A 7,854-nucleotide genomic window follows, 5' to 3' on the forward strand; every position below is an offset into this window, starting at 1 on the left:
TATTCAACTGAAATGATATTCAGAACTTCGGTCAGCGTTCGGTATGAAATGCAAAGGTCACGTGATAGAATTAGTTGTAACCAAATAGTTCGACACTTCAGTGGCTTTCTAGGATATGAAATGTCAGTGTGAAGAAAACATTATCGCCCGCCGTAAAACAGGCAAGTTTGCGAACAAGCGGCACTGTGTAGCCTCCAGCTGGGAATTTTTAACTTTCTTCATTCTGCGATCTTGATTTTCTGTTTGGATTGTCTAGGCAAAATAGCACTATTCCCAAGAGAGAGGACCGTTACAACACGACGAATGACAGATGTTAATGGCTTTTCCGCCAGGATAAATATGGAACAGAGAGCAATTGAGTAGTTTAACAATACAAGTACATCTTTCCAAACATATCTTGACGAAAGAAGAATTTCAAACCACTCTATGAAATGAGTTACCCCGTTGTCAGATATATATAATTGTTGGCCATTAGCTCACTCAAAAAAATTATTTTTATTTCGGTAAATTCTTGACGCATCACAAAACAAAAGCTGTCAAAACAAGGCCTCTTATTGGCTGCAACGGCCTTAAATCGATTAATTGGCTATGTGAATCATGAATTACATTGTTGCTTAACAACAGTTGAAAGAATGTACAGGAAATACAGAGAGGTGAGCAAAGTTGGTGGGTAAATATTCAAATTACATGTGCACTTGCGGTTAAAAATCGAAAAGCATTCGGTAATAATTCGGTAAGAGGGCTTTGTGTTAACTGATACTTGATATTTCACCGTGGAAATTCCACCTAATCCAAAACATAAATATGAGTGTATTGCCTGAGGGCTCCGAGGTGAAAACTAACTCGACAGGTAACCGCGACATGTTGAATTCTCTTGGCCAATTGACCTCCTTGGCAACATATGGACGCAAATAAGCGCTTTATTTTTTTATCTAACTGTTCCTTGTTTGGAAGAGAGTCATCATTCATGACATTTAGATACATTGCATGTTCGGTTTCCCATGTAGAGCATTAAGATACCAGCAAATTTAATCTGATATTTACTATTTACTCACAAGTTTATGCTCTGAAGACCATCGCGATTTTCTATATAAAACCGTGCACTACCTTGGAAGTGAGTTGTAATTATGCAATAATGACTGCAATCTTTTAATTAAAAAATAAATTCGCGCCATTTTATTGAATTCTTCTGAGACATTTCATTGTTACACAGGATGAGAACTAAAGTTTAATATGTAAATAACATCGGCAAAAAAAGGTATTGGCCGTACCCGTTTAACAGTTTGTAAGGCCTCCGGCGATAGAAATCAATATTGATCTTTTTCTCTCCTTGAAACAAATGCCGTAATTATCAAAACACAATTTATTAATGATGTTTTGTGATCTAAACCCCTTGTAAGAATTTAAATGAAGATGGGCTAACAGAATGAATTTTCAATCTCTATGCATAATAAACTACAGTAGAACTTACCATCTAAATAAATGGTGCTAAAAAAAATCCCTTTAAATTCATTCCTTTATTTATTTCTGAACAGCTGCAAAAGTGCTTTGATTTTAGCTGTCCGTGACATTCAAAAACCGAAAAGCCATATATGTAAATCGAAAGGAGCCGGTCAAAAGCGATCAATCTACGAATCTACGAACAATCTACGAACGCAATATATTCGCTATATATACATATATATTCGTATTTAAGTTCTCTACGGATCTATTCCGTAAATTAGACAAACGTCAGAACTAAAGAGCGTCTTAGCCAAATGCAACTTGGCTTTCGCATTAACCGTGGAAATTTTAGTGGGAGGAAGTTATAAAGCGGCATATTTTTACATGAAACATGTGCATTTTCAATCAGGAGTTACCGCGGCACTTAGAATAACCAATTTATCACGATGACATAGCGAGTTCTTCTCGGCATGCGTGATGCGTCGAAATTATTGGCGTCATCTCAAAATACCGCCAAAATCCCATTTAGTGGCTCAGTCATATAACAGGAGCGAGTTTGTCACGCGAAGCGAAAAATTTACGTTTTTGATTGCATTCGGGCTGTGATAAAGCGCGTAAATTTACCATCAAACCATAATACCTCACTGAAGCTTAAGAGCTACAAGAACATAAAAAGGGAGTTAAAACCGCGGAGGAAACACCCTCTGAATATTGATCCTTTTACACTTCTTGAGGAGTATTGTCCGAGGGCAGAAGTCACCTTGATGAAGTTTTATGAGCTCGCACCTATCCCGAGACATCTGTTATGATTTAAATTGTGCTTAAATCTGCAGACAAAAGAAAGCTGCCAGTCAGTTTTTGCTCAGTTTTGAGAGTTTAACAGTAGGGATTAATCTATCAAACGCCGGCGACGCTGAGAAAATCCTTAGTAAATTAAAAATTGAAGCAGTAATTTCCGCCTTTCATAGGTAATAATATTTTCTGCCTCGCGTTGTGAAGCGACCTTCGAATAAACTTATGTTTGTATCAGTGAATGAATCTAGTGTAGACAGCAGTATAATGAGGACTTTTTCTTTTCGTCAGACCTGGAGACAGCAACTATCTTAAAAAGTTATTGAAAATATAACTCCATAAGGTGGAGCAGTGGCCAAAACTTTCTGATTTTCCGTTCGAATCGAATCCATTGAGTGAGCATTAATGAAACAGAAGAACGTAAGTGAGCAGACAATTTTCGCTTGCCGGATTTCTGCTCCGAACTTTTTCCGCACTGCGTTGAGCAGGGACTGTAGATTAATAGATGTTAAATAACGAGACTCCCTGAAGTTTACTTTTGGAGCAAAATCGTACAACGTTTCTGTGAATATGACTTAATCAGAAAAATCCGTCATCCGTCTTTACAGCGATCACAACAAAACATTCCCAGCAGCGAAAATAGCAGCATTTTCTGGTTTTCGCATTTCGGGAAACCAAAGGAAACCAATGTCCAAATCTCAAGTGAGTAACGACAAGAAGAAAACCCACAATAACAAACTTGGTTTTTTTTTTACCCCAAGTCAAGCATAACGCCGGAAAACCAAGTCACGTCTGTGTTGAGTGAATTGAGAGTGATATACTACTGCTTTAAATGTGATTGGCTTACCAGTTCTATTAAAACAACCGACAAAGCTCAAGAAAGATTTTGTAAAGGTAATTAGCATAAAGCTCCGGAGAAACACTCAAACTGAACGAGATATCTTTTTTCGGTCGGAGATGCCGCCCTTCTAACATCTATTACAGGAAATTGAGCCAGCAGAAGCTTTGCGTGAAGGGCGATCGATCCGCGGTGTAATTTTCATCGAATATCTTGAAATCAGTGAAGAGTGCACTCAGTTCGAATCAGAAACGTGCCGGGAATTTTAATGAAAATTAAAGTACTTAAATTAATTCGAAAGAGTATCCAAATGTGAAGAGGCAATTAAAGATATGCAACGTTATTAACATGCCAAGATTTTATATATAGAAATACAGCCAAGATTCAGAAACTTTACAGTATTATTAATGGCTTTTCGCTGAGTACACCCTTAGGTAATCCTGAATCACTCTGACTTGCCGAGTTGTTTTTTATTTTTATTTTTATTTTGCCCCTCGCGCCAAATTGCGAAAACCACCTCATTTTTTTAGCTTCGGGGAGGATCTGTACTAATTACATTTGAAGCCAATTCCTTTCTGGTACAACTGGGTCAAAAATATGCATTTCCGTTAATTTCCGAACACCCATATTTCTCCCAACCGAGCAATATTTTCCACTTGTCACCACCTGAAACAGACGGAAGCCCAGTGATCTCAATTACAAACTAAAACCAAAAACAATTAAAAAAAACAAAAAAAAAAAAACAATTGAGGTGTAGTTATTTTCAAAAATTAATAATGGTTTCGTCTTGGACTCACGAGTATAAACTTGGTTTAATTTACGGAGGCGATTAAATTTGTGTTAAATAGTAGTCAAATACAAGATAAATTGGAGAGATATAAGTAATCTCTTCATGTTGACCTGTATCCAAGTAACACCCGCATATACTGCTTGATGCAGTACAAGGTCGAAATCCGGCATGAAGGACAAAAACAGCTCGTTCGGTTTTGATATTCAAATCGCTTTCTGGACAATGCTAGTCGATCGACACGCGCCCCTGATTTCGTTCAGTATGGCGAACTACAAAAGTTGCTTTTGATAATCGACACAAACCTAAACTGCGAATTAAGATAAAGCTTTGGAAATGTTCACGAGGCAATTATGACAATTTAAGTCTTGGATAGGGCACAACTGCAAGGATACACCAAGATTGAGAACCATAACAGAGAAAATGGAGATAAACTGAATTGAAGATAAAACTGGAAGAAATTGGTACAAGCGCGCAATTCATTATGGCTGGCTAGGATCCCTGATGCAACTTGTTTAGGTTCTCTGTACTATACAATGTTACTCTTGTTGCATTGCATATATTTAACTGCTTCTAGCCTTTCATTTGCCGCTCGTTTAATTCTAAAATCTAAATATTCTTCTCAGTTTTTATTTACAGAAAATAGTTTACCGAAAGGAAGGCGATCATACAGTATTGATACAGTATTGTCTATTAAATACTTTTTGTAGTGAAACATATGCCAAAATACGTATTCTCTGTAAAGGTAAGTCTTTCGAAGTCACGCGTCAAAATGCCATCTTATACAACAGCATATCCCAGTTTCTTTTTTTTTCGATCTGGTGGGCCGCAACCAGGCCTCTGTATGAAGTTCGATGGTTTGAAGTCTTGAAAAGGGCAAACCTTCCTCCGGTTACGCGATTTCTTTACTTTCTGTTGAGGGGGATGTTTTTATCGATCGTTCATCGCAAAAAAATTCAAAGAAGAGTGAGGCATAAACATATGGCGTTCTTCACTGTTTGGCTAATTCTCCGCACACAAAATCAGGACGAAAACAGGTCAAAAAATTAGTTTGCGTGATCAGAAATCTGACTGACAGCCTCCTAAGTCTGCTGTTATTAAAACAAGGGATATCGTAAGAAGATTATAGTACTGAGTGCGTGATCGAGCTTTTAATAACAGGATTAAACAATAGCATGATTAGACTTATATTTCTAAGCCTGTACGTCTACTAGATATAGTGAGGAGTTAGTAAGCAGACAGAGAGGGGATTAGTTCATGCTCATTCTTAAATTTCCACAAATATGCGTTCTATGCGATTAGAGGGCGTGTAGGGGGCAGAGCTGTACTCCAGGAGTAATGTTATGTCGGGGATTATTTCAGGGTGACTCTCATATTCCTTTAGATAAAGGTTTGTGGTTGGATTAAGAGCAAGTGGTGGGCCGGACTGTTGTCTTGAACTTGTATTGTGGACTATTTAAGGAGCAAAATTAAGATCTATTTTGACGGGACTTCTGTCAAGCCTAATCTCAAATGTCTTCAAAGCTCTTGTCGGATTTCGCTTTGGGGAAGCCTGTTCAAGTTTCGGTGTGGCGATTGTGGCCGTGAATAGAGAACGAAAAAGTTCTGATATTGCTGTGGACTTTTTCAGGATCAAAATAAAAATGTTTTGACGTGACTTCTAAGCCTAATCTCAAATGTCTTCAAAGCACTTGTCGTGTTCCGCGTTGCAGAAGCTTAAGTCAGTTCGGCGGTTTCGATCGTAAATAAAGTTTGTTTGGTAGAGCCGTGAAAGGAATATGGAAAAACAAAAATGTTGCCCTTTTCGCAGGAGCACGCAACTGAGAGTGTTGTTTCAAGAATCGCCGAACCCAAACAGAAAACAGAATAAGAGATTACTCCTCGCTGAGATGTGCTGCAATATTTCTCGAAAAATACCGGATGAACGTTAACTTTCTCATTTACGCTATGAGCACCGAAGGATTCGGACATAATCCCAGTAAGATCATGTCCCGACAAGTTCGAGTCGATAACAGTTTCTTTTCCTTGTTAGTTAGTTCTTGTATTTTTGCTTTATGAATTGATGGCCGTCCTGCGTGTATTAAACAGAAATCCTTGAAAATTTTCCGTGATGAATATCATACCAGCTAGGGTTTTTTTCCAGCGGGTTCCATTCAGCCAGTGTAAACAGCTTTTTTTAGGATCGGCTCCGTCACTGAACATTGGATATCCAATCTGTCAGTCGATACAGATTTGGGTTGATTGCAAAGCAAGTCAGAAACTCCTACATCGTCAAATTCTTTTGAAAGATAAGCAATATTTCAGCAGTGAATTATCTCTAATTAAAATTAAGGATATAACGGAATAAACAAATTGGATTTTAGGTGGTGGCACTTCATTCACTGTCTTTCCTAATGGACATTGTAAATTAGGGTGTTGGTTTTTGTACAGGGAGAGAAATCGGACAACCCAGACAAAAACTCTCGGCGCAAGGACGAGCCTAACTAACAACAAACAAAACCCACATGTAAAGCTAGGTCGGAGAAACGAACCCAGGACGCAAAGGTTGTGGGCTAGCGCTACTGGAAATCTCTGCTCCACGAATACTTTGAAACTTGACGATATTCGGTGGCCATTATAATGTACTTATAAAATAGACAGATTTAGTAGAACTCTGCGCAAAATTACCTTCCAAGCTAAAACACCAAGAAAGTATCGAAACTGAACTGAAAACAGAGGAAAATGGCCAGTGATAGGGGTATCCGGTCGTTTCGTAACCAGTCGTATGATTCCCAAATTCAGTTGTTTCGTGCCCAAATTTGAGTCAGTTCATACCCAAGTTTGAGATGGTTTGTACCCAAACCATCGATTGATTCTGACTCGTCCAAATATGCATGTCTTCGAAAAAACTCACGCGCAGATGTCTGTTGTTGCACACGACTAGTTACTAAAGTCGAGTAAACGACTCAACTGACTGGGTGCGAAATGACCTAGCTGAGTACGAAAAGACCTTGAACTTGCCTTGATAGGGAAGATTGGCAGAGATTGCAAATGAAAAAAACTTTGAAATTTTAGAAGTTTTGCATAAAACACAGACATGGCTCCTTAAAGTTTTGACCGCTAATCAATCAACACTTATCGTAATTTATTTAGTCTGAGTTATTTAGTCTGAGTGGGGCTTGTTAAAGTATGGTCTGCATCGACTGTAGCTATTGTTAGCTCTAGCTCGCAACCTCCCTAAAAAGTCCTGTATTCCAATCACAAAGTCGTCTCGTCTTGTCTATTTTTTTTTCGTACTCACTTTGGAAATAGTTAACGCTAAACTAACAGTTTAGTCAATAGATTGCAAACTATAAATTGCGAGTTGAATCGTCAGATTCAATTTGGTGGTACAATTAAGAAATATAATTAAACTGGGTGAACACATTACAATATTACATGTGTTCTCTCCGGTTAGGTTAAAAAATACCAACAGGATTCTATAAAGATCAATCAAAGGTGATTTGTGTGTTCGGCACTTTCATATTTGGACATTTGGACGACTGCTTAGTCTAGAATGCAGAATATTATACCAGAAATAATTTCAAGACTCTGTACAAATATCAGGAACTAAAATAGTGTACAACCTTACAAAACAAGCACGAGACCAATTCCAGTACAGTTTGCGTACGATGATCTCCGCCAAGCATTGCCTTTGTTGCTCGACCTATGTGTCGTGGAATTAAGATGAGAGAGGACAAAGTGGAACAAAGTGGAACAAAGTAATAGCACTGAGCGCTTGATCAAAGGAAGACGCTACTCACTTCAAAATAACACTTTAAGTATTAAAATTATATTGCAAGACGCATCAAGGCACACAATGAGGTCATATTGCATACACACACACCTAGTACACATACGTAACTTGCCCAGTATAGATTTTGACTTATAGAGAGCCGCAGAAAAAAAAAAAAAAAAAAGTTGATATTGTTTTTCGAAAACCCGAATGTGAAACTTGAAAATATGCCCTACTCAG

At 38.0% G+C, this 7,854-nt stretch overlaps 1 long non-coding RNA gene across 1 annotated transcript; it reads left to right on the plus strand.

The window, feature by feature from the left end:
• Positions 1-66: 66 nt before the first annotated feature.
• LOC148724010 (uncharacterized) lies at positions 67-1,184 on the plus strand. Its single transcript, XR_015992005.1, has 2 exons — positions 67-161; positions 257-1,184. It is a non-coding gene; the product is annotated as an uncharacterized LOC148724010 (long non-coding RNA).
• The last annotated feature ends 6,670 nt before the right edge of the window (positions 1,185-7,854 follow it).

The sequence above is a fragment of the Stylophora pistillata genome, chromosome 9 (genome assembly GCF_964205215.1).
Source record: "Stylophora pistillata chromosome 9, jaStyPist1.2, whole genome shotgun sequence".
NCBI classification, from domain to species: domain Eukaryota; kingdom Metazoa; phylum Cnidaria; class Anthozoa; order Scleractinia; family Pocilloporidae; genus Stylophora; species Stylophora pistillata.